Below are 22616 nucleotides of genomic sequence, written 5' to 3'. Positions count from 1 at the left end.
GGTTACAAGCGGTGGGGCACTCCGACCCTCTGGCTCTCTCCCAAGGTCCCGGGAGTGAGGGTGTGCAGCCTCCTGAGCTCCGGCTGGTGTATTTGAATGCCAGGTCTGTCTCTAATAAGGCTCCTCTCGTCCGTGATTTGGTCGAGGGTGAGCAGGCGGACCTGGCTTGCATCACGGAGACTTGGTTGGGCCCAGAGGGCGGGATTCCTCTGGTTGACCTTTGCCCACCAGGTTTTCGGGTGCTGTACCGGCCTCGGGCTCAGGGTAGGGGTGGGGGTGTGGCTGTTGTTATGAGGGAGACCTTATGTCCGCGGGAGGCCACCGTTCCCCAGATAGTCGGGTGTGAGTCTCTCTTTCTGAGATGCGGCCCTGGTGCGCAGTTGGGCTTGCTGCTGGTGTACCTTTCGCCTAGTCACGCAGCAGCAGCCCTGCCTGAGCTGCTCGATGTCCTCTCTGGGCTGGTGATTGAGTTCCCGAAACTTATAGTTTTGGGGGACTTCAATCTACCATCGCTGGGAGGATCATCTGAGTTGGCTCGGGAGTTCATGGCTTCCATGACGGCCATGGACCTGACGCAAGTAATTTTTGGACCGACTCATGAGGGAGGCCACACCCTTGACTTAGTTTTCTTATCTGGACGGTGGTTAGATGATCTTGGTGGGGGCTCTCCAATTATTATGCCCCTGTCATGGACCGATCATCATCTCCTGCGCCTGGTCTTCCGTTTTGCCACCCCCCGCCGTGGGTGTATGGAACCAATTAAATGGTACCGCCCCAGACGCTTAATGGATCCCCAGAGGTTCCAGGCAGCGCTGGGGTCCCCACCTGCCTCCCTTGCTCACAGCTCGGCAGATGCCTTAGTGGAAGCCTGGGAAAGGACGGCCACTGAGGCTCTTGACCGAGTTGTACCCCTGCGGCCCCTGACCCGGTGCAGATCCCGTCGAGCTCCATGGTTTTCTGCGGAGCTCCGGGAGATGAAGCGTCGGAGACGGGGCCTAGAGAGCGGTTGGAGATCCAGCCGATCCGAATCCGACCGATTGCGACTAAGAGCCCACATTAGGTCTTATCTCGCTGCGATAAGGGAGGCGAGGTCTAACCACTTCGCCACCCTTATCGCGTCCGCAGATAATCGCCCGGCCGCCCTGTTCAGGGTGACTCGCTCCCTCCTAAATCAGGAGGTGAGGGAGGATCCCTTGCAGGGTCGTGCCGAGGAGTTTAACCAGCATCTGTCGGACAAAATCGCTCGGATTCGGACCGGTCTGGACTCTGACTGGGCAGAGTCTGGCGATCAGGACACGGGCGGTCTTGTCGATACTACCTGGGATGAGTTTGATTCTGTGACTCCGGAGGAAGTTGACAGGATCATGGGGAGGCTGAGCACCACCACATGTTTACTGGACCCGTGCCCTTCCTGGCTGGTCTATGCAGCCCGGGAGAGGACACGCAGCTGGTTCCAGGCAGTTATATCGGCTTCTTTGGGTGAGGGTAGCTTCCCCGCCGTCTTGAAAGAGGCGGTGGTGAGGCCTCTCCTCAAGAAGCCTGCCTTGGACCCAGCTGTATTGAACAACTTTCGTCCTGTCTCCAACCTTCGCTTTCTTGCGAAGGTTGTTGAGAGTGTGGTGGCGCATCAGCTCCCTCTGGTCCTGGATGAAGCGGATTATCTAGACCCGTACCAATCGGGTTTCAGGCCCGGGCACAGCACGGAGACGGCATTGGTCGCGCTGGTGAATGATCTCTGGAGGGCTCGGGACAGGGGATATTCCTCTGTTCTAGTCCTATTAGACCTCTCGGCGGCTTTCGATACCATCGACCATGGTATCTTGCTGCGGCGTCTCAGGGGACTGGGAGTGGGAGGCACAGTTTTACAGTGGTTCTCCTCCTATCTCCAGGGACGTTCGCAGTCGGTGTTGGCAGGAGGGCAGAGGTCGACCGCGAGGACTCAGGGCGGTGTACAGGGCAATAAATATCAAAATGTAAATACAAAAGTTAAAAAAGAGTTTAAAAGAATTAAATAATTATGCCCAATATGATACAATACTAAACGTGTGTTAAAACTAAATCTATTCTATTCTAATCTACTCCCTCTGTGTGGGAGCGCACTGGACAGAGGGAAGTTGCCGCAGGTGTTGCCGTAGGTAATCCGGACCCATGCCATGTAGGGCTTTGTAGGTCATAACCAGCACCTTGAATCTCATTTTCTATTCTATTCTATTCTATTCTATTCTATTCTATTCTATTCTATTCTATTCTATTCTATTCTATTCTATTCTATTCTATTCTATTCTATTCTATTCTATTCTACTCTACTCTACTCTACTCTACTCTACTCTACTCTACTCTACTCTACTCTATTCTATTCTATTCTATTCTATTCTATTCTATTCTATTCTATTCTATTCTATTCTATTCTATTCATTTCTATTCTATTCCATTCCATTCCATTCCATTCCATTCCATTCCATTCCATTCCATTCCATTCCATTCCATTCCATTCCATTCTATTCTATTCTATTCTATTCTATTCTATTCTATTCTATTCTATTCTATTCTATTCTATTCTATTCTACTCTACTCTACTCTACTCTTCTGTTCTGTTCTGTTCTGTTCTGTTCTATTCTATTCCATTCCATTCCATTCCATTCCATTCCATTCCATTCCATTCCATTCCATATTTTCTATTCTATTCTATTCTATTCTATTCTATTCTATTCTATTCTATTCTATTCTATTCTATTCTATTCTGTTCTGTTCTGTTCTGTTCTGTTCTGTTCTGTTCTGTTCTGTTCTGTTCTGTTCTGTTCTGTTCTGTTCTATTCCATTCCATATTTTCTATTCTATTCTATTCTATTCTATTCTATTCTATTCTATTCTATTCTATTCTATTCTATTCTATTCTATTCTATTCTATTCTATTCTATTCTATTCTATTCTATTCTATTCTATTCTATTCTATTCTATTCTACTCCGTTCCACTCCACTCCACTCCACTCCACTCCACTCCACTCCACTCCACTCCACTCCACTCCACTCCACTCCACTCCACTCCACTCCACTCCACTCCACTCTACTCTACTCTACTCTACTCTACTCTACTCTACTCTACTCTACTCTATTCCTTTCTGTTTCTTGGTTGCAGGTTCCCCTTTTAATCTACCTCCCGTGCCCCTGTAGTACAGTATATTACATCTAAGCAAAGCGTAGAAGTGTGTGAAGGATGTAGCTCTAACACTTTGCATTTAATATGGAGAGAGATCTCCAGAAGTCTGTTAAACATGACTATCCTTTTGAGTGTGTGTGTGTGTGTGTGTGAACAGTGGACTATTGTAGCTGCCCAATCAATTAGTTGATGTTTCTCGTTCAAGGTCCCTTGTAGTTAGAAGGACCCCAAGAAACGGAGGCTCAAAGTTCTTCCCTCTCATTCTGAGCCAAGCTATTTCAGCCAAACCCAGCTCATGACATCCTGTGGTCTTTCCAAGATGAAGATGGAAAGAGACTGAAAAACAGTTTATGGATGCAGAATGAGTGGTCTCCTGCATGAAGGATAAGGTGTGCGTGACGGAATTAACATGAACAAAAGTAAAATTAAAAATGCCCAGCAGATTAGCATGAAAATATATTACCTGGAATATGAGTATGGTTGTGTTGCAATTGTGAACTGTTTTTTTTAATGAGGAATCAAACGAGTGAGTGCCATGTCTCTGTTCACAGCTTATGCCTCTAGGCACGCTAAGAAGGACAGGACAATAATTTTGCACAGTGTGCAATGTTTGCATTGCATTAGCAAAGACCATTGAAGATCTGTCTTAAGTCCCATTGTATTTGGAGGAACACCAAGACCTTTAGCAAGGGGTATTAGCTCAATCAGTTATTGGCATAGGAAGACAGCAGGGGAGAAATGGTGAGGTGGGGGACATAATGGAATTTTAGTAGGTGGAGAGATCATAAAACTCATTCTCCTTTTGGGCACAACGATAACTGTCAGAAATTGCTGTCTAACAAGTGCAATGTTTTTCTTCAATCAATAGCCAAAGTTCCTTTTTTAAGCCCCAATTATCCTTGATGGTAGTGAAAGTCTGACAAGGAGTAGTGGAAAAGAGAAGGCTTTGGTTATATTAGTCACAATGTATGTAGCTGGTCCAATGAAAAAATGTACAAAAGAGATGGTCTGGATGCATCCAAGAAAGGGACTGAGTTACCTGGCAATAAATTGATAGCTTTTCTGGAGGAATATTTAAACTAAACAATGGGGACAGTGAGTTAATTGATACAGAACATCACTGTCCCTGGCAATCTAAGAAAATAGGGGAACTCAGGCACCACACAAGTTATGGCATGGGTCCGGATTACCTACGTCAACACCTGCTGCCGGCGTCAATCTCCCTCCGTCCAGTGCGCTCCCACAGAGAGGGCCTCCTCAGGGTGCCTCCGATCAGAGAATGTCGACTGGTGACCCCCAGGGGGAGGGCGTACTCTGTGGGCACGCCAGACCTGTGGAGCCGCTTACCGGTTGAGCTCCGGATGGCCCCCGACCTTCGCTCCTTCCGACGTGATCTAAAAACTTATTTATTTGAACCAGTCGGCCTGGTCTGATGGGTTTGGGGTTTGGGGTTTTAACATGGATTTTAACTAATGTAATATATCGGGCATAATTATTTAATGTTTTTTAACTTTTGTATTTTGATATTTATTGCCCTGTACACCGCCCTGAGTCCTTCGGGAGAAGGGCGGTATAAAAAATTAATAAATATAAATATAAATATAAATATAAATATAAATATAAATATAAATATAAATATAAATATAAATATAAATATAAATATAAATATAAATATAAATATAAATATAAATATAAATATAAATATTCTACTCTACTCTACTCTACTCTACTCTACTCTACTCTACTCTACTCTACTCTACTCTACTCTACTCTATTCCTTTCTGTTTCTTGCTTGCAGGTTCCCCCTTTAATCTACCTCCCTTGCTCCTGTAGTATATTACATCTAAGCAAAGCAGAGAAGTGAGTGAAGGATGTAGCTCTAACACTTTGCATTTAATCCAGAGATAGATCTCCAGACGTCTGTTAAGCATGGCTATTCTTTTGTGTTTGTGTTTGTGTGTGTTTGTGTGTGTATGTGTTTGTGTGTGAACAGTGGACTATTGTAGCTGCCCAATCAATTAGTTGATGTTTCTCGTTCAAATTCCCTTGCAGTTAGAAGGACCCCAAGAAACGGAGGCTCAAAGTTCTTCCCTCTCATTCTGAGCCAACCTATTTCAGCCAAACCCAGCTCATGGCATCCTGTGGTCTTTCCAAGATGAAGATGGAAAGAGACTGAAAAACAGTTTATGAATGCAGAATGAGTGGTCTCCTGCAGGAAGGATAAGGTGTGCGTGATGGAATTAACATGAACAAAAGTAAAATTTAAAATGCCCAGCAGATTAGCATGAAAAGTTATTACCTGGAATATGAGTATGGTTGTGTTGCAATTGTGAACTGTTTTTTTAATGAGGAACCAAACGAGTGAGTGCCACGTCTCTGTTCACAGCTTATGCCTCTAGGCACGCTAAGAAGGACAGGACAATAATTTTGCACAGTGTGCAATGTTTGCGTTGCATAAGCAAAGACCATTGCAGATCTGTCTTAACTCCCATGGTATTTGGAGGAACACCAAGACCTTTAGCAAGGGGTATTAGCTCAATCAGTTATTGGCATAGGAAGACAGCAGGGGAGAAATGGTGAGGTGGGGGACATAATGGAATTTTAATAGGTGGAGAGATCATAAAACTCATTCTCCTTTTGGGCACAACGATAACTGTCAGAAATTGCTGTCTAACAAGTGCAAAGTTTTTCTTCAATCAATAGCCAAAGTTCCTTTTTTAAGCCCCAATTATCCTTGATGTTAGTGAAAGTCTGAGAATTAAAGCTTTTGCTCAAAGTTCCTCTATATAATTCTGAGCCAAGGCATGTTAATTGAATCAGCCAACTTGAGACTTCAAAATATACATAGGAAGAAGGCAGCCAGTTGATCCAATTTGGACCAGATCAAACAGGGAGCGAAGGAGAAATATTTTTGACGTTGCATTTAATCTGGAGAGAGATGATAAGATATCTGTTAAGCATGCTTATTCTGGGGGTGGGTGGGTGAACAATGGAATAGTGTAGCTGCCCAATGAATGAACAGTTGACATTTCTCTTTCGAGTTCCCTTATACTTAGAAGCACCCCAAGAGACACAGGCTTAAAGTTCTTCCCCCTCATTCTGACACTAAGCTGATGTTGAATTTAATTACGGCAGCAAGACTTTTAGTAGGGCAATACTGGAAGAAGGAAGATCTGCCGACTATAGAAGAATGGACTTTAAAAGTTTCCAACCTGGCGGAAATGGCAAAGATCTCGGCGTATTTGAAAGACCATTTGCAACAGCGATATATTGTGGAGTGGAAAAAATGGATTGATTACATCCAGAATAAATATGGGACTAAAAAGTTTCATTTAGCATTTGAATAAGTATTGATGTGATATTTAAATTGCTTGTAGTCATTTTACAAGAGTTAAAGTGCGATAGACTTAATAACTTATTGTTGTTAGCATATGGTAGATTATGATTGTTTTTAATTTTATACCTTGTATTTAGCTCTGGGAAGTCGGGGAGGGGGGAAGGGGAGGGAGGGAGGGTTGGGGTGGGTTAGGAAGGGGTGGGTGGGTTGGGAGGGGTTTTGTTTTGTTAAAGATAAAATGTACTGAAAAACTCTTTCAATAAAAAAAAAGTTCTTCCCCCTCATTCTGAGCCAAGATATTTCAGCTAAATGGATCATATTGAAACACCTGTGATGATCCCATTTGGGACCCAGCAAGGGATGGTGCTGGATGGAAAAGAAGGAAGAATTGACTGAGAAGCAGAGATCGTAAATCTACTGATTTGGACTCTAGGTTTCCTCTGATACATTCCTATTCCATTTACAAGTCTTCCGGGTGTGCCGATGGGGGGGATCCCACCACTCTGGCTGGGCAGCAGAGTGCAAAAATCCATCGGCCTCAGTCATTCCTAGGGAAATTTGTGGAACTACCTGGATTTTAGGAAAGAGAGAATGTTCCCTTGGACATCACATGAATTCGAAGCGTTTCAGTGTCTCTAAAAGGCATTCAGACCCCCTGCAAAAGTAGACTTTTGGGACTTGGGTGTTTTCTCACATTAGATCCTCTTCCATGTGGAAGTCTTCTGGAGAGGGTAACATGTCCCAAACATTGATTGGTCAGTAGCAAAGGACTGTTGTTGAGAATCTTTTCGTGATATGTGTAGGACAGGCTGTGCTTATAAGCAAGGGAAGGTATTCGTTTGGCATCCAGATGGTAGAAAATTAATCATGGAGTAGATCTCTCCACTGGCACATCAAGAAAATGTACAAATGGAATACTAACTTATGAGAGGAAACACATGGCCCAAAGAGCAAGATCTACGGTCCTGCTCGAGCAGAGGGTTGGACTAGAAGACCTCCTAGGTCCCTTCAAACTCTATTATTATTATTGATCTCTTCTCTTCTCTTCTCTTCTCTTCTCTTCTCTTCTCTTCTCTTCTCTTCTCTTCTCTTCTCTTCTCTTCTCTTCTCTTCTCTTCTCTTCTCTTCTCTTCCGTTCTGTACTATTCTGTTCTGTTCTGTTCTGTTCTGTTCCCTTCCCTTCCATTCCATTCCCTTCCATTCCATTCCATTCCATTCCATTCCATTCCATTCCATTCCATTCCATTCCATTCCATTCTATTCTATTCTATTCTATTCTATTCTATTCTATTCTATTCTATTCTATTCTATTCTATTCTATTCTATTCTATTCTATTCTATTCTATTCTATTCTATTCTATTTTCCAATATGTAATCTATTCTGTTCTGTTCTGTTCTGTTCCGTTCCGTTCCACTCCACTCCACTCCACTCCACTCCACTCCACTCCACTCCACTCCACTCCACTCCACTCCACTCCACTCCACTCCACTCCACTCCACTCCACTCCACTCCACTCTACTCTACTCTACTCTACTCTACTCTACTCTACTCTATTCCTTTCTGTTTCTTGCTTGCAGGTTCCCCCTTTAATCTACCTCCCTTGCCCCTGTAGTAGAGTATATTACATCTAAGCAAAGCGTAGAAGTGAGTGAAGGATGATAGCTCTAACACTTTGCATTTAATATGGAGAGTGATCTCCAGAAGTCTGTTAAGCATGGCTATTCTTGTGTGTGTGTGTATGTGTGTGTGTGTGTGAACAGTGGACTATTGTAGCTGCCCAATCAAATAGTTGATGTTTCTCGTTCAAGTTCCCTTGTAGTTAGAAGGACCCCAAGAAACGGAGGCTCAAAGTTCTTCCCTCTCATTCTGAGCCAAGCTATTTCAGCCAAACCCAGCTCATGACATCCTGTGGTCTGTCCAAGATGAAGATGGAAAGAGACTGAAAAGCAATTTATGGATGCAGAATGAGTGGTCTCCTGCATGAAGGATAAGGTGTGCGTGACGGAATTAACATGAACAAAAGTAAAATTAAAAATGCCCAGCAGATTAGCTAAATGGATCATATTGAAACACCTGCGATGATCCCTTTTGGGACCCAGCAAGGGATGGTGCTGGATGGAATAGAAGGAAGAATTGACTGAGAGGCAGAGATTGTAAATCTACTGATTTGGACTCGAGGTTTCCTCTGATACGTTCCTATTCCATTTGCAAGTCTTCCGGGTGTGCCGATGGGGGGATCCCACCACTCTGGCTGGGCAGCAGGGTGCGAAAATCCATCGGCCACAGTCCTTCCTAGGGAAATTTGTGGAACTGCCTGGATTTTAGGAAAGAGAGAATCTTCCCTTGGACATCACATGAATTCAAAGCGCTTCAGTGTCTCTAAAAGGCATTCAGACCCCCTGCAAAAGTTGACTTTCTGATTAAATGCAGAGCTGGCACACCTTGAGCAGATGTCTTTTGTCTTCCTCTTGCAATTGTTGCTATGCCCAGAGGCATCACTGGAAAGCACAGAGACGTGGCCTCTCTCTGTTGCTTAAAAGGGAAATATCATAGCCTATTTTGGTTTATCCAAAACTAGAGGGTTATTTCAATATCAGCTGATACAATAATTATAATTATAAAGTTGGAAGGGACCTTGGAGGTCATCTAGTCCAACCCCCTGCTCAGGCAGGACTTGTTGGATTGGTTTTCATAGCTGAACCCTCAAGTAACTCATTACCAACCAGATCCCACCACAACTTTGGGAACATGGTTGCCATTCCTCTGATCGTGGTTGTTTTCCTGTAGAATGTTTGTTACCAGACCGACTAACATATGCATGGACATTGTTACCTGGTGTAGTAAGGAAACATCTGCAGGAATGACCCCAAGCTGAGAGAAACAATTTAAGCAGGGTGTTCTCTTCCCTACTGTCTTCCCAACATTTTAGCTTAGAACCTCAATTTAGGAAATCACCATTAAGCCTGTCCTTGACGGTGGATTCAGGATCCTGAGATAGCACTGGAGATCAGTTTTATTATACCTGTGAAGCTGAACGTCCCTTACCTGCAACAACAGCAGCATGCTGTTGATATAAAACCAACTTTATACAGCTTACGTTATGCTCATACTGACCCATTGTTTTTCTAGTGAATTTTGGGGTGGATTCCTGCACTGCCTAGCGCTGGGAAGAAATATCGCCCAGACTTCTTCCTATTTGCAATATTTCTGACTCTCTAGGTGAAGATCTCGATATTTCAGGCCAAATTACAGCTGACTCTCAGCTAAAAGATTCATAGAATCAAAGGAGGAAATTAAGAAGCATAGATTTCTTTGGTGCTGACTGAGTACAATCCTGAAAAATCTTCTTTGCTTTTCTATTGAGTGATGCCACCTGATGCCACCCACCCTGGAACAGACCCTGGTTCTTCCTTTGGCTCTGCTTTCCATCCTGGCCTGGAAATTTCTCCGTTTTCCCTGGTTCTCTGGATTTTCTCACAGACCTAGGAGTGAGAAGTCTGTTATGAAGGATTTTCTGGGACCCCTATTTGAACTTCTCGCTTCCCCTTTGGTGTAGAACACCAAAAAATTCCGAGTTAAGTTTCTAACAATCAGTTCATAATTCTCTGATGAGAATGTCTCAGCATACTCTTAACCTGTTGTTGAAAATTAATGTGAACCAAGGGATTGGGCCCCTGTAGGGCACAATAAAAGCCAGGCTTGAATTCCTGAAGACCTTCTTTATGAACACCTATCAAGGACAAAGGGTTTTTAGTGGGTGACGAGAGCGTTCTCTTCTGGACGCCCAAAGGTTTAAAGAACGTGTGCTTTTAAGGTCTTGAGTAAAAGGATCTTTTCTTTGCAGGAATTGTTGACCTATGACTCAAGGGGTCCCTTGGAACTAGGACTCCTGCTTTTCCTGCTGGTACTTTTGTACCAGAAACCCTTCTGCTGTTTCTGACCCACCCTCTATCCATCTTCCTTGTCTACCCTGAGTTTTGGATCCTGTGAATCCCTTAGTCCACAGGCTAGTTTTAGAGAGAACCTCGCATGCTCAAGTCTGCTCAAAGGAGGCCAACGTTTCCTGAATGAAGGCAGATCCACAGTTGCAACCAAGGAGTTGCCCACTGGGTTAATCGAAGTACAAAGCAAAAATAAGAAAGGCCTGAACTTTGCAGAGAAATATGTTCTTTAATTGTGCATTATGTAACTATCGTATAATCTTGTATAAATACAGGAAGAGATGCCACTTGTCCAGGTGCCCAGGTTTTGCACACGGGACGGTAGTGTTTGTCTTGAAGACCTGGACCGGTTGTTTCATCACCTGGTCTGATCCGGTTTCCATTTTGGTGTCGGGGGGAAAATGGCCACATCCCCTGCCCTCCCCCTTTTCTCCCGAATCTCCCTGTTCTTCTCTCTTGATCCTAGATATCCAGCCCCCCACAATGACGGCATCTCAGAGGGGTATAAATAAGTGCCCTCTGCAATCCTGGGCTACACTTTGCAGGCTGAAGGGAAGATTGCAAGATGAAAGCTCTGCTGTTGATCCTGGGGGTGGTGGCATTCGTGTACCTGGACTCAGGTAAGGCTGTCAAGCTTTGATCCTGAGTGGCAATTAAACCAGAAACAAGGGTGCAGAGGGAGGGATGGTATTGGAGGCAGTTGTGGTCCTTTGTGTTGGTGTGACTCGCTATTCTGTTCTGCGTAAGGAGGGTCCATGGAAGGCTTTAGGGGAGAAAAAGAACTCTCCATTTGAAGAGAAGCCCATAGCAGAAACAGAGGCTCTTCCAGGCTGGGATTCTGGGGTAGACTGCCTGTGAAAGGAGAGGCTCCTTTGGGTAGCGTATTCTGCCCTGGAATTACTCCTGGGAGTGGGATGAAAAATGTTCCCTTTTCTTAGTCCTCCATCTGTCTATTTCTGGCTTTGGGTGGTATTTCAGTATTCGGATGACGCAGCCAAAGGGGATTAGTGATGCTTCCTCCAAGTCAAGATGATGCAATATAATTTTTAAAAAAATACTGGAATGTGCAGAAATGGATAAGTTAACATTACAAATTAAGGAAAAAGAAGACACTGAATACTATATGGCATGGGATTCATTTTAGCAATGGCTAGCTGATAAGAACAGAGGTTAGAAAGTTGGAAATATGAGAAAATGTGGATGATGTGAGGAAGATTTATAATGGATTAGTAAATACTTTGATCGTTACGCAATTAATGTTAATGGGGGAAATGCTATTTTTAACAATATGTTTGCCATTTCCTAGTATATGATTTTGTTTTGATAAGATTATTATGAATGTGATGATTATATTCTAATACCTGTATACCTAGACAACACACTGTTCAATACAGAAATGGAATTTGTGAGATGACAACAGCAACAACAACAACAACAATAATAATGTTTCCTTTTGTTAGCCATCTCTCCTAATCTCTAGAGCATTCGATCTTCGCATGGATAGTTTCAATGCTGGCTTTGCTATTAAATTATCTATTGTCTAATACATAATAAGATGGCAAGATCAGAAAAATAAATATCCAACTAAGTTTTGTATGTTTTATTTTGCTCATCTAGGATACTCCCTGACATGTGCATCATGCTCTAGTGTGAGGTGTGTTTGGACTCCTAATGTGCAGTGCACAGAAGGTTCTAATCAATGCTTTAAAAAGTGGAATGGATCTGAAGGGTTACGTAAGTATAGTTCTTACCTTTTCTCTCAGCTTCTCTTCTTGAAACTGAACTAGAACTCCCTAATGCCCCAGAGAGTTGGAGGTCGTGTAGAAGCTTTCTGTGCTCTGCCTGGGTCTCCTTCAGGTCACGGCCTGTGGCCAGAGAATCTAAGGGGGGCAAGGAAAAGGGGGGCTTGGAGTGGGGTGCCCCATCTGTCCCAGGAGTAAACCAGATTGGGGAGGGAGACATTAATAATAATAATAACAACAACAACAACAACAACAATAATAATATAATAACAACAACAACTTGATAGGTAGACCAAAATGCCAAATCCAGTCTGAACATCTGGCTGACTGTGCGATGATCAATAATAATAATAGAGTTGGAAGGGACCTTGGAGGTCTTCTAGTCCAACCGCCTACCCCCTGCTCAGCCAGGAACCCCTATACAACCCGCGGCTCCGGAGCCGCATGCGGCTCTTTCAGCCATCTCCTGCGGCTCCCAGTCCTCTGCCATGTGCAGTCCCAAAAAAAAAAAAGTGGGATTAAAAAAGTTCAACCAATCAATTCAAATATGCAGGGTAGGTGCATATCTCGCCTTGGCTCCACTCTTCAGTGAAACCCTGTTCTGCGCATGTGCGCATGTACACGCATGCGCACACATTTTTTGCGGCTCCCAGTTTTTCCTTTTGTGAGGGAAATGGTTCCGAGTGGCTCTTTCACTGTTTCAGATTGCAGACCTGTGCCCTATACCATTTCAGACAAATGGCTGTCCAGTGTCATCTTAAAAACCTCCAGTGTTGGAGCATTCACAGCTTCTGGAGGCAGGTGGTTCCACTGATGAATTTTTCTGACTCAGGAAGTTTCTCCTTAGTTCCAGGTTGCTTCTCTCTTTGGATAGTTTCCATCCGCTGCTTCTTGTCCTCCTTCAGGCGCTTTGGAGAATAGCTTGACTCCCTCTTCTTTAGAGAAAGGGGTGGAGGAAAAGGGGGAGGGGATTTGTTCTGGCATTGAGGAAATTAGATCTTGCACATTAAATATCCAAGAGGGATGACATTGCCCCTGAGTCATGTCAGAACACAGGACTTTTCCCCCAGAGATATATCGTTTATTAATCTATTCCTGAGTATTCCCTAGAGGAGGAAGGAGGTCTGCTTTCCTACTGGGAGGGAATCCACCAATGTGCTAAAAGTGGGTTTACCATTTTCTTCAGCAACAGCCCCAGATTTGTTCTTTGGAATTTTTTAATAATCATTCTGCTTTGTGTTTCCTTCACAGTTACGAAGTACGAAAGGGGATGTGCTGCAAATTGCAGTAATGTGACAGGCGAAGAGAGAGTTATGTATTGCGCAACAGACAACTGCAACAACTAGGTCTAAAAGTGGCCAATTTGTTTGAGTTCTGATCTCATCCATCATGGGCCATCCTTTCAAAATTTATGCTTCTGGCCTTTCCCGCAGGGTGGTCCATAATCCCCCCTCCCCTGCTTTCTTTGACCACTCACCCTCTTTCCCTTTTCTCTTGTTCTGAAAGCCCTGTTCTGCTAGTTCTGTAGTTTGAGAATCAAATAAAACTCAGCATTCAATTCAAGTGTTTTGATTTTTTGAGTTTGCCCCTCAAGACTGAACATTGTGTGGGAAGACACCCCCCTTTTCCTTTGTTTTAACCCCCCCTTGTTCTCAGCCCAAGCAATATCCTAAAATGTAAGGAAAAGTAGTTCACCAATAAACCAGAGAGCAATCTCTGCTTCTGGGTCTAGAAACTGCCTCAAGCAAGCAGCCTGGATGAAAAACTGAGCATCGTTTATAGATGGAATGTTTCATTCATAAAACTGCAATTTCCCCATTTCCTGAGAAAGCCCCACATCAGCAGTCTCCAAATAAACAGAGAAGAGCAGGAAAGATGATCAGGGGAATGGAGGCTAGAACATATAAAGGATAGTTGCTGGAATTGGGTATGTCTAGTCTAATGACGAGAAGGACGAGGGGTGACATGAGAGCAGTGTTCCAGTATCTCAGGGGCTGCCTCAAAGAAGAGGGAGTCAAGCTGTTCTCCAAAGCACCTGAAGGCAGGACAAGAAGCAACAGATGGAAACTAATCAAGGAGAGAAGCAACCTAGAACTAAGGAGAAATTTCCTGACAGTCAGAACAATTAACCAGTGGAAAAGCGTGCCGCCACAAGCTGTGGGTGCTCTAACACTGGAAGTATTTAAGAAAAGACTGGACAGCCATTTGTCTGAAATGGTCTAGGGTTTCCTGCCTGGGCAGGGGGTTGGACTACTAGAAGAATTCCAAAATCCCTTCCAACTCTATTATTATTATTATCCAGGTGGGTATGGCCAGGGTGGGCGTGGCCTACTGGGTGGGCGTGGCTAGAGTGTGTATGGCCTACTGGGTGGGCGTGGCCACCTCTACATCATTCGCATCAAGGATGCCTATGGGGGCCTGGGCAGGAGTGGGACAGATCTGAGGGTCTCTGGCAGAAGGAAGGTCTCTGGGCCAGAGCCAAGGTAGTGGGGGCCGTTCCCTCACTGTTTCCAGGATGGCTTTGCGGGCCACATGAAATCACTTTGTGGGCCGGATCCGGCCCCCGGGCCTTGTGTTTGACATGTCTGTTGTAGGTCATCTAGTCCAACTTCCCCACACCCAAGCAGGAGACACAACCCCATTTCTGACAGATAGCAGTCCACTGTCTTCTTGAAAGCCTCCAGTGAGGAAGCTCCCACAACTTCTGTAGGCAACTCCTGTTCCATTGGTTGATTGTTCTCACTGTCCTTCCATTCCCCACCATCCAGCAGAGCTGAAGAAGCTTCTTGGATGAAAAGTGAAATGTCTTCGAAGAAAAACAAGAAAGTCCAGTTCCTCCTGTAAAGCACCTTTGGGACAACCATGACCTGGATGACAGAGAATCTCTGTAGAAATTTCCCCAATGTATTATTGCCAGTTCATACTGTAGGTGTCAAACTCACCACATCATGTGACGTGTCATGACGTATCACGACTTTTTTTGCATTGCTGGAGCGGGAGTGGGCAATGTCTCCATGTGATGCAACCAGCCTGCGAGCCGGCAGTTTGACACTCCTGTGCTAGTTCCTCTACTTCCTTGGGATTTGCAGCATTTATGCATAAGACACTGTTGTGGAAAAAGCACAATGGAAAAGAGAAGAGACAGCAACACAAAACAATATTTTTTACTTTTAGATTCACAGGTTTATTTTGCTAATAATTTGGAACATAGTAAGCATAATAACACAACATCGCTTACATTAACAAACCACTGCAATGAGAACCATATGGTATAGCAAACTCCAAAAGGACAGCTATAGGCCAATGGCCCCGAGCTAGACCTAAACTAACAGTTTTATACCATTTTTCTAACGACCACCCACAGATAGTCATTATCTTGCAAAATCAGTTCTTTGTTCTTTTGTGCTGACCAGCAGTTTCCACATACACCTGTGCACCTCTGAAACCTCTATCCATCCTCTATCCTATATAAATTTAATAAAATAAATAAAAATAAAAATCTGTTACTTTCAGTTCCTCTTTTCCCACAGTTACAATACTCATGTATTGTATACACATAACTGCCTACTTTGGAATTTCACATTGCATGAAGCTCAGCAGATTACAAATAGTATGTCTGTATTGTGAAACAATATAGAGTTCAAGTTAAAGGTTTGTTTTAAATCACCACTGTGGGGCCTATCTCAGGTTTGTTCCAGCCTCATCTTGTTATATGAGGCGGGGGGGGGGGGGGGCTATATTTTCATCTCCCACACACTATCTCACTCTACTTTACATCAGAGAAAGCATCCTGGAGTCTTTCCCGGATTGGTCTTAGATGAATATCAAGGGAGACCAAGAATGAGTTTATGGATCCAGAATGAGTTGTCTCCGGTATGAAGAATAAATTGTGAGCGATGGATTTAACATAAAAAAAAATATCCAGCAGAATAAAAGATACTGTCTGGAATACGAATATGGTTGTATTGCAGTTGTGAACTTTTTTTAAAATACGGAACCAAACGAGTGAATGACACATCCTTGATTAAAGCTTATGCCTGTAGGCATGCTAATGGGGACAATACGGACAATACAATAATTTTGCACAGCGTGCAATGTTTGTGCTCCATAAGCAAGGACAGACACACAACTCTCTTAATCCCCGTTGTATTTGGAAGCATACCAAGATTTGTAGAGTCACAGGAGGAAATTCAGAAGGATAAGAGTTGTTTGGGACTGACTGAGTACAATCCTGAAAAATCTTCCTTACTTTTCTATTGAGTGATGCCAGTTGATGCCACCCACCCTGGAACAAACTCTGGCTCTTCCTTTGGCTCTGCTTTCCATCCTGGCCTGGAAATTTCTCCTTTTTCCTGGTTTTCAACTTATTTTCCAAAGCAGCAGAGGGAAAGACAAGAAACAATGGTTGGAAAATGACAAAAGAGAGAAGCAACCTGGAATTAAGGAGAAACTTCCTAACAGGGAGGACAATTAACCAGTGGAACAGCTTGCCCCCAGAAATTGTGGGTGCTGTATCACTGGAGGTTTTAAAGAAGAGATTGGACAGTCACTTGTCTGAGATGGTATAGATTCTCCTGCTTGAGCAGGGGGCTGGACTAGAAGACCTCCAAGGTCCCTTCCAGCTCTATTCTATTCTATTCTATTCTATTCTATTCTATTCTATTCTATTCTATTCTATTCTATTCTATTCTATTCTATTCTATTCTATTCTATTCTATTCTATTCTATTTTTCTCTACTCTACTCTACTCTACTCTACTCTACTCTACTCTACTCTACTCTACTCTACTCTACTCTACTCTACTCTACTCTACTCTACTCTATTCTATTCTATTCTATTCTATTCTATTCTATTCTATTCTATTCTATTCTATTCTATTCTATTCTATTCTATTCTATTCTATTCTATTCTATTCTATTCTATTCTATTCTATTCTATTCTATTCTATTTCTTGCTTGCAGGTTCCTCCTTTAATCTCCCTCCCTTCCCCCTGTAGTATAGTACATCTAGGCAAAGCGTAGAAGTGAGTGAAGGATGATAGCTCTAACACTTTGCATTTAATCTGGAGAGAGATCTCCAGAAGTCTGTTAAGCATGGCTATTCTTTTGGGTGTGTGTTTGTGTGTGAACAGTGGATTATTGTAGCTTCCCAATCAATTAGTTGATGTTTCTCATTCAAGTTCCCTTGTAGTTAGAAAGACCCCAAGAAACGGAGACTCAAAGTTCTTCCCTCTCATTCTGAGCCAAGCTATTTCAGCCAAACCCAGCTCATGACATCCTGTGGTCTTTCAACGATGAAAATGGAAAGAGACTGAAAAACAGTTTATGGATGCAGAATGAGTGGTCTCCTGCAGGAAGGATAAGGTGTGTGTGACGGAATTAACATGAACAAAAGTAAAATTAAAAATGCCCAGCATATTAGCATGCAGACTAGTGGGGATTCTGTGTGTGTTACAATGGGTTTGTGGGGAGGAGATTTCAGATTCTGGCATCCCTCCATGAGTGCTGATGTTTTGTTTCATTATTAAGACTTTTTAGATAAACAATGCCTGCATTTTGTTTGAACTGTCTTATTTATTGGAACCATGACATTGTGTTGCAATTGTGAACTTTTTTTATAAGGAACCAAACGAGTGAGTGACACATCTGTGTTCACAGCTTATGCCTCTAGGCAGGCTAATGGGGACAGGACAATAATTTTGCACAGTGTGCAATTTTTGCATTGCATAAGCAAAGGCCGCTGCAGATCTGTCTTAAGCCCCATTGTATTTGGAGGTACACCAAGACTTTAGCCAAGGGGTATTAGCTTAATCAGTTATTGGTATAGGAAGACAGCAGGGGGAGAATGTTCTGTTCCAGCCTACAACCGGCCCTGTTTGTGTGTCAGGGACAACCCCTTTTTCCTTTTAACAATCAATAGGCTGGAAGAAACCCAACCCAAATTTATTTACAGTTCCAAATAATAAAGTCTTTTAAAGAAAAAAGCAGCAGAATATTTTCTTCAACCAAAAATACATGATTCAAAACATCCAACAAGAGTCAAAAAAGAGTCAAACAGATTAGCAAGAACAGACCAGGATTCTCTTTGAATGTCTCCGAACGGTTGCCTTCAGCAACCAGCACCGCCCACACCTTCCCATTTTATTATCTGACCCAAGGTGTGGCTTCTCAATGCCTTCTCCTCCTTTCACTGAGTTGCCTCATTGATTTTCTCTGCTCTACTCTGCTGGATTGCCTTCTGCTTCTAGCATCTCTGAACAGGTTCAGCTATGACTCCTCTGAGTCCGACACCTCTTCCTCACATAGCTGAGCCTCATGAGGAACACGACTGGAGGGGCCAAGCTGAGAGTCCTGCAGTGCATCAGAGCCTCCCTCCAACACTGAAGGCTCTCCAAACCCCTCCTCCTCCTCCTCAGATTCCTCAGACTCAACTGCTGGGAGCACAGACTGACACTGAATCACAACACTATCCCGCACCGCAGTGCCCTTCCCCTGGGTCTGCCGATCTGGATGCAGTCAGGATGGGAATTGTTCATGGAAGGCAGACACCAAAGCAGAAGCATGAATAGTGGTCACATCCTCCCAGGTGAACTCCTCTGGTCTGTAGCCTTTTCATTCGATCAGGTACTGAAAACAACCTTTCAGCCAATGGGAGTCCCGAATGCTAGCGACCTCGTACCTGGGGGTGCTGTCTCCATCATGATGTTCCAGTGGGGGAGGTTCTGCTCAGCGGAGTGGACATGCTGGTTGTTCAGGGACCAACAGAGACCGGTGGAAGACCAGATCTACACGCAGGGAATGTGGCACAGTTAAGTGATAGGCAACCAGATTGATCACAGCCTCAATTGGGAACGGTCCTAAATATTGGTGATCTAACTTCTTGGCTTGCCAGGTTGATGGGATGTTCCTGGTGGACAGCCAGACCTGATCTCCCACCGATAGTGGAGGCATATCCCACCTCAACTGATCAGCAAACCTTTTGTAGTCGGCCTTGCCCTTCTCTAAGTGTCGCCACACCAATCACTGGTTCGCCTTTAACTCTGCCATGTAGTCATTCTCTGCTGGCTCCGGTGAGTCTAACGGGGGAAGGGGGAAAAGCCGGGGGTGATATCCCATATTGGCTAAGAATGGTGTCATCTGTGTGGAGGTGTGCTGTGAGTTGTTGAACACAGACTCAGCTATGGCCAGATAGTCCACCCAATTGTTTTGCTGCTGATTGACATAGCAGTGCAGATATTGCTCCAGAATTCTGATGACCTTCTCGGTCCCTCCGTCAGTTTGGGGATAATGCATGGATGAGAGGCAGATCTTGACATCCAACGCCCGCATCAACCCCTGCCAGAAATGAGCTGTAAACTCTGCCCCTCTATTGGACACAACCCTATCAGGGAGGCCATGCAGCCGAAACACCTGCTGGATGAAAATACAACAAGTGGCGTGGGCTGACGGTAAACCACGACATAGGATGAAATGTGCCATCTTGGTCAGCATGTCTATCACCATGAACACCGTTGTGAAACCAGAAGACTGAGGGTAAATCTGTCAGAAAGTCCATGGACACAGCCCCCCAGAGTCTTTTGGGTGTCAACAAGGGCTGCAGTAATCCGGGCGGGGCCCCTGTCACTGACATGGCCTGCCTACATGTGATACAGGAAGTGATGTAGGCCTGGACATTGTGTTGTACTTGGGGCCACCAGAAGGTATGGGAGACCAAGTTCAGGATCTTGAACAGGCCAAAATGCCCCGCCGCCGGGTTATCGTGACATTGGCTGAGGATGAGTCCCCTGAGTGGCCCTCCTGGAATATAGAGCCGGTCACGATAAAATAAGAGTCCATAGAGAATCTGGGCCCCACCTCCTCCTTGTGCTGAGCCACTCACACATCCTGCTGCTGGGTCTTCCGAATCCGAGTCCGTATATCTATTGGCTCCTGCACTGTAGCAAAAGACTCAATGGGGAGCACTGTCATGGACAGAAGCTTGTCTTCCGCTCAGGAATATTTGGGCTTCCTGGACAGAGCATCTGCTCTTTGATTGTGACCGCTGGGTATATAAGTGATACGGAAATTGAACCTTGCAAAGAAAAGAGACCACAGAATCTGGCATTGGTTCAATTTCCGAGCGGTCTGCAGGCTTTCCAAATTCTTATGGTCTGTCTAGACCTTGATTTTATGCCACACCCCTTCCAGATGATGCCTCCAGACCTTGAACGCCACTTTGATGGCCAGCAGCACCTTCTCCCAGATGGTATAGTTGTGCTCCGACGGATTCAGTTTCCACAAATGGTACGCTCAAGGGAAGAGGGTACCACCAGGCGTCATCGCCTGGAGTAACACTGCCCCAATGGCAATGTCTGAGGCATCCACCTCCACGACAAATGGCTGTTGCAGGTCAGGATCCTTCAAGATGGACTCCTTCATGAAGGCTTCCTTCAAAGCCTGGAAAGCCCATTGTTCTGGAGCGTCCCACTGAAAACGAGTCTTTTTCTGCAGGAGCCAAGTGAGGGGGGCTGTGCTGGTAGCAAACCCATGGATGAAAGCCCGATAGTAGTTGGTGAACCTAAGAAGTTGCTGAACATCCTTCACACGACGTGGGGGTTGCCAACTCTGCAAAGACTCGACCTTACTCATCTCCATGGCATTGCCCTCAGGAGAAATGCGGTGACCCAGAAAATCAATGGTCACCCAGTAGAACTGGGTTGGTGGCATTCATGTACCTGGACTCAGGTAAGGCTGTCAAGCTTTGATTTTGGGTGGCAATTAAGCCAGAAACAAGGGGGCAGAAGGAGGGATGGTACTGGAGGCAGTTGTGGTCCTTTGTGTTGGTGCGACTTTCTCACTGTTCTGCTCTGTGTAAGGAGGGTCCTTGGAAGGCTTTAGGGGAGAAGAGGAACTTTCCATTTGCAGAGAAGCCCATAGCAGACACAGAGGCTCTTCCAGGCTGGGATTCTGGGGTAGACTGCTTCTGAAAGGAGAGGCTCCTTTGGGTAGTGAATTCTGCCCTGGAATTACTCCTGGGATGAAAAATGAAAAGGGATGAAAAATGTTCCCTTTTCTTAGTCCTCCATCTTTCTATTTCTGGCTTTGGGTGGTATTTCAGTATTCGGATGACGCAGCCAAAGGGGATTAGTGATGCTTCCTCCAAGTCAAGATGATGCATAATTTTGGAAAAATTAAAAAACCCCTGCAGAGGAGAATATAATTTCAAAAAAAAAAAAATACTGGAATGCGCAGAAATGGATAACCTAACGTTAAAAATTAAGGAAAAAGAAGAAACTGAATACTATATGACAGGGCTTTTCAACCTTTTCACCCATTGTACCACTTTTAGGATAAGGCAATGTTCGAGTACCACCAGTCACCCAGCAAGGTGTCAAAAACCTGACCAAAAAAGAAAAAAAACCAATTCGCTTAGTGACTGTTCAAAGTTATGATGGCATTGAAAAAAGTGACTTACAACCATTTTTCACACCTATGACCATTGTAGCATCCCCAGGGTCATGTGATTTACATTCGGATACTTGGCAACCGATTCATATTTATGATGGTCACATTGTTCCAGGGTCATGTGATCGCCTTTTGCAACCTTGTGACAAGCACTTAACCACCATGTTACTAATTTAATCTCTCTCTCTCTCTCTTTCCCTTTCTTTCTCTCCCTCTCTCTATTTCTCTCTCTCTCCCTCCCTTTCTTTCTCTCTCCTTCTTTCTCTCTCTCCCTCCTTCTGATAAGAACAGAGGTTAGAAAGTTGGAAATATGAAAAAATGTGGATGATGTGAGGAAGATTTATAATGGATTAGTAAATACATTGATCGTTATACAGTTAATGTTAATATGATTGCTATTTCCTAGTATATGATTTTATTTTGACAAGGTTATTATGAATGTGATGATTATATTCTAATACCTGTATACCTCCCCTTCATGGATTACTGCCTTGTTGTGGCGAAGGGGCTTGCGTAATTCAATGAAGCTATGAGCTATGCCGTGCAGGGCCACCCAAGATGGAAAGGTCATAGCAGAGAGTTCTGACAAAACGTGATCCACTGGAGAAGGAAATGGCAACCCACTCCAGTATCTTTGCCATGAAAACCCTATGGACAGTACCAAAAGGCAAAACGATATGACGCTGGAAGATGAGCCCCTCAGGTCGGAAGGCGTCCAATATGCTACTGGGGAAGAGCAGAGGGCTAGTACTAGTAGCGCCAGAAAGAATGAAGCGACTGGGCCAAAGCCGAAAGGACGCTCAGCTGTGGATATGTCTGGTGGTGAAAGGAAAGTCCGATGCTGTAAAGATTCTTTCTCCATAGGAACCTGGAATGTAAGATCCATGAATCAAGGAAAGCTGGACGTGGTCAAACAAGAGATGACAAGACTAAACATCGACATCTTAGGAATCAGCGAACTAAAATGGACAGGAATGGGTGAATTTAATTCAGAT

The 22616-nt window shown here is 44.2% G+C and overlaps 1 long non-coding RNA gene across 1 annotated transcript; it reads left to right on the top strand.

Moving 5' to 3' along the window:
* Positions 1–10942: 10942 nt before the first annotated feature.
* LOC308664937 lies at positions 10943–13729 on the top strand. The gene is made up of 3 exons (XR_014025788.1): positions 10943–11056; positions 12054–12170; positions 13430–13729. It is a non-coding gene; the product is annotated as an uncharacterized lncRNA (long non-coding RNA).
* The last annotated feature ends 8887 nt before the right edge of the window (positions 13730–22616 follow it).

Source organism: Vipera berus (genome assembly GCF_964194415.1).
Source record: "Vipera berus genome assembly, chromosome: 3".
NCBI classification, from domain to species: domain Eukaryota; kingdom Metazoa; phylum Chordata; class Lepidosauria; order Squamata; family Viperidae; genus Vipera; species Vipera berus.
This window is presented reverse-complemented; position numbering and strand designations above follow the sequence as displayed.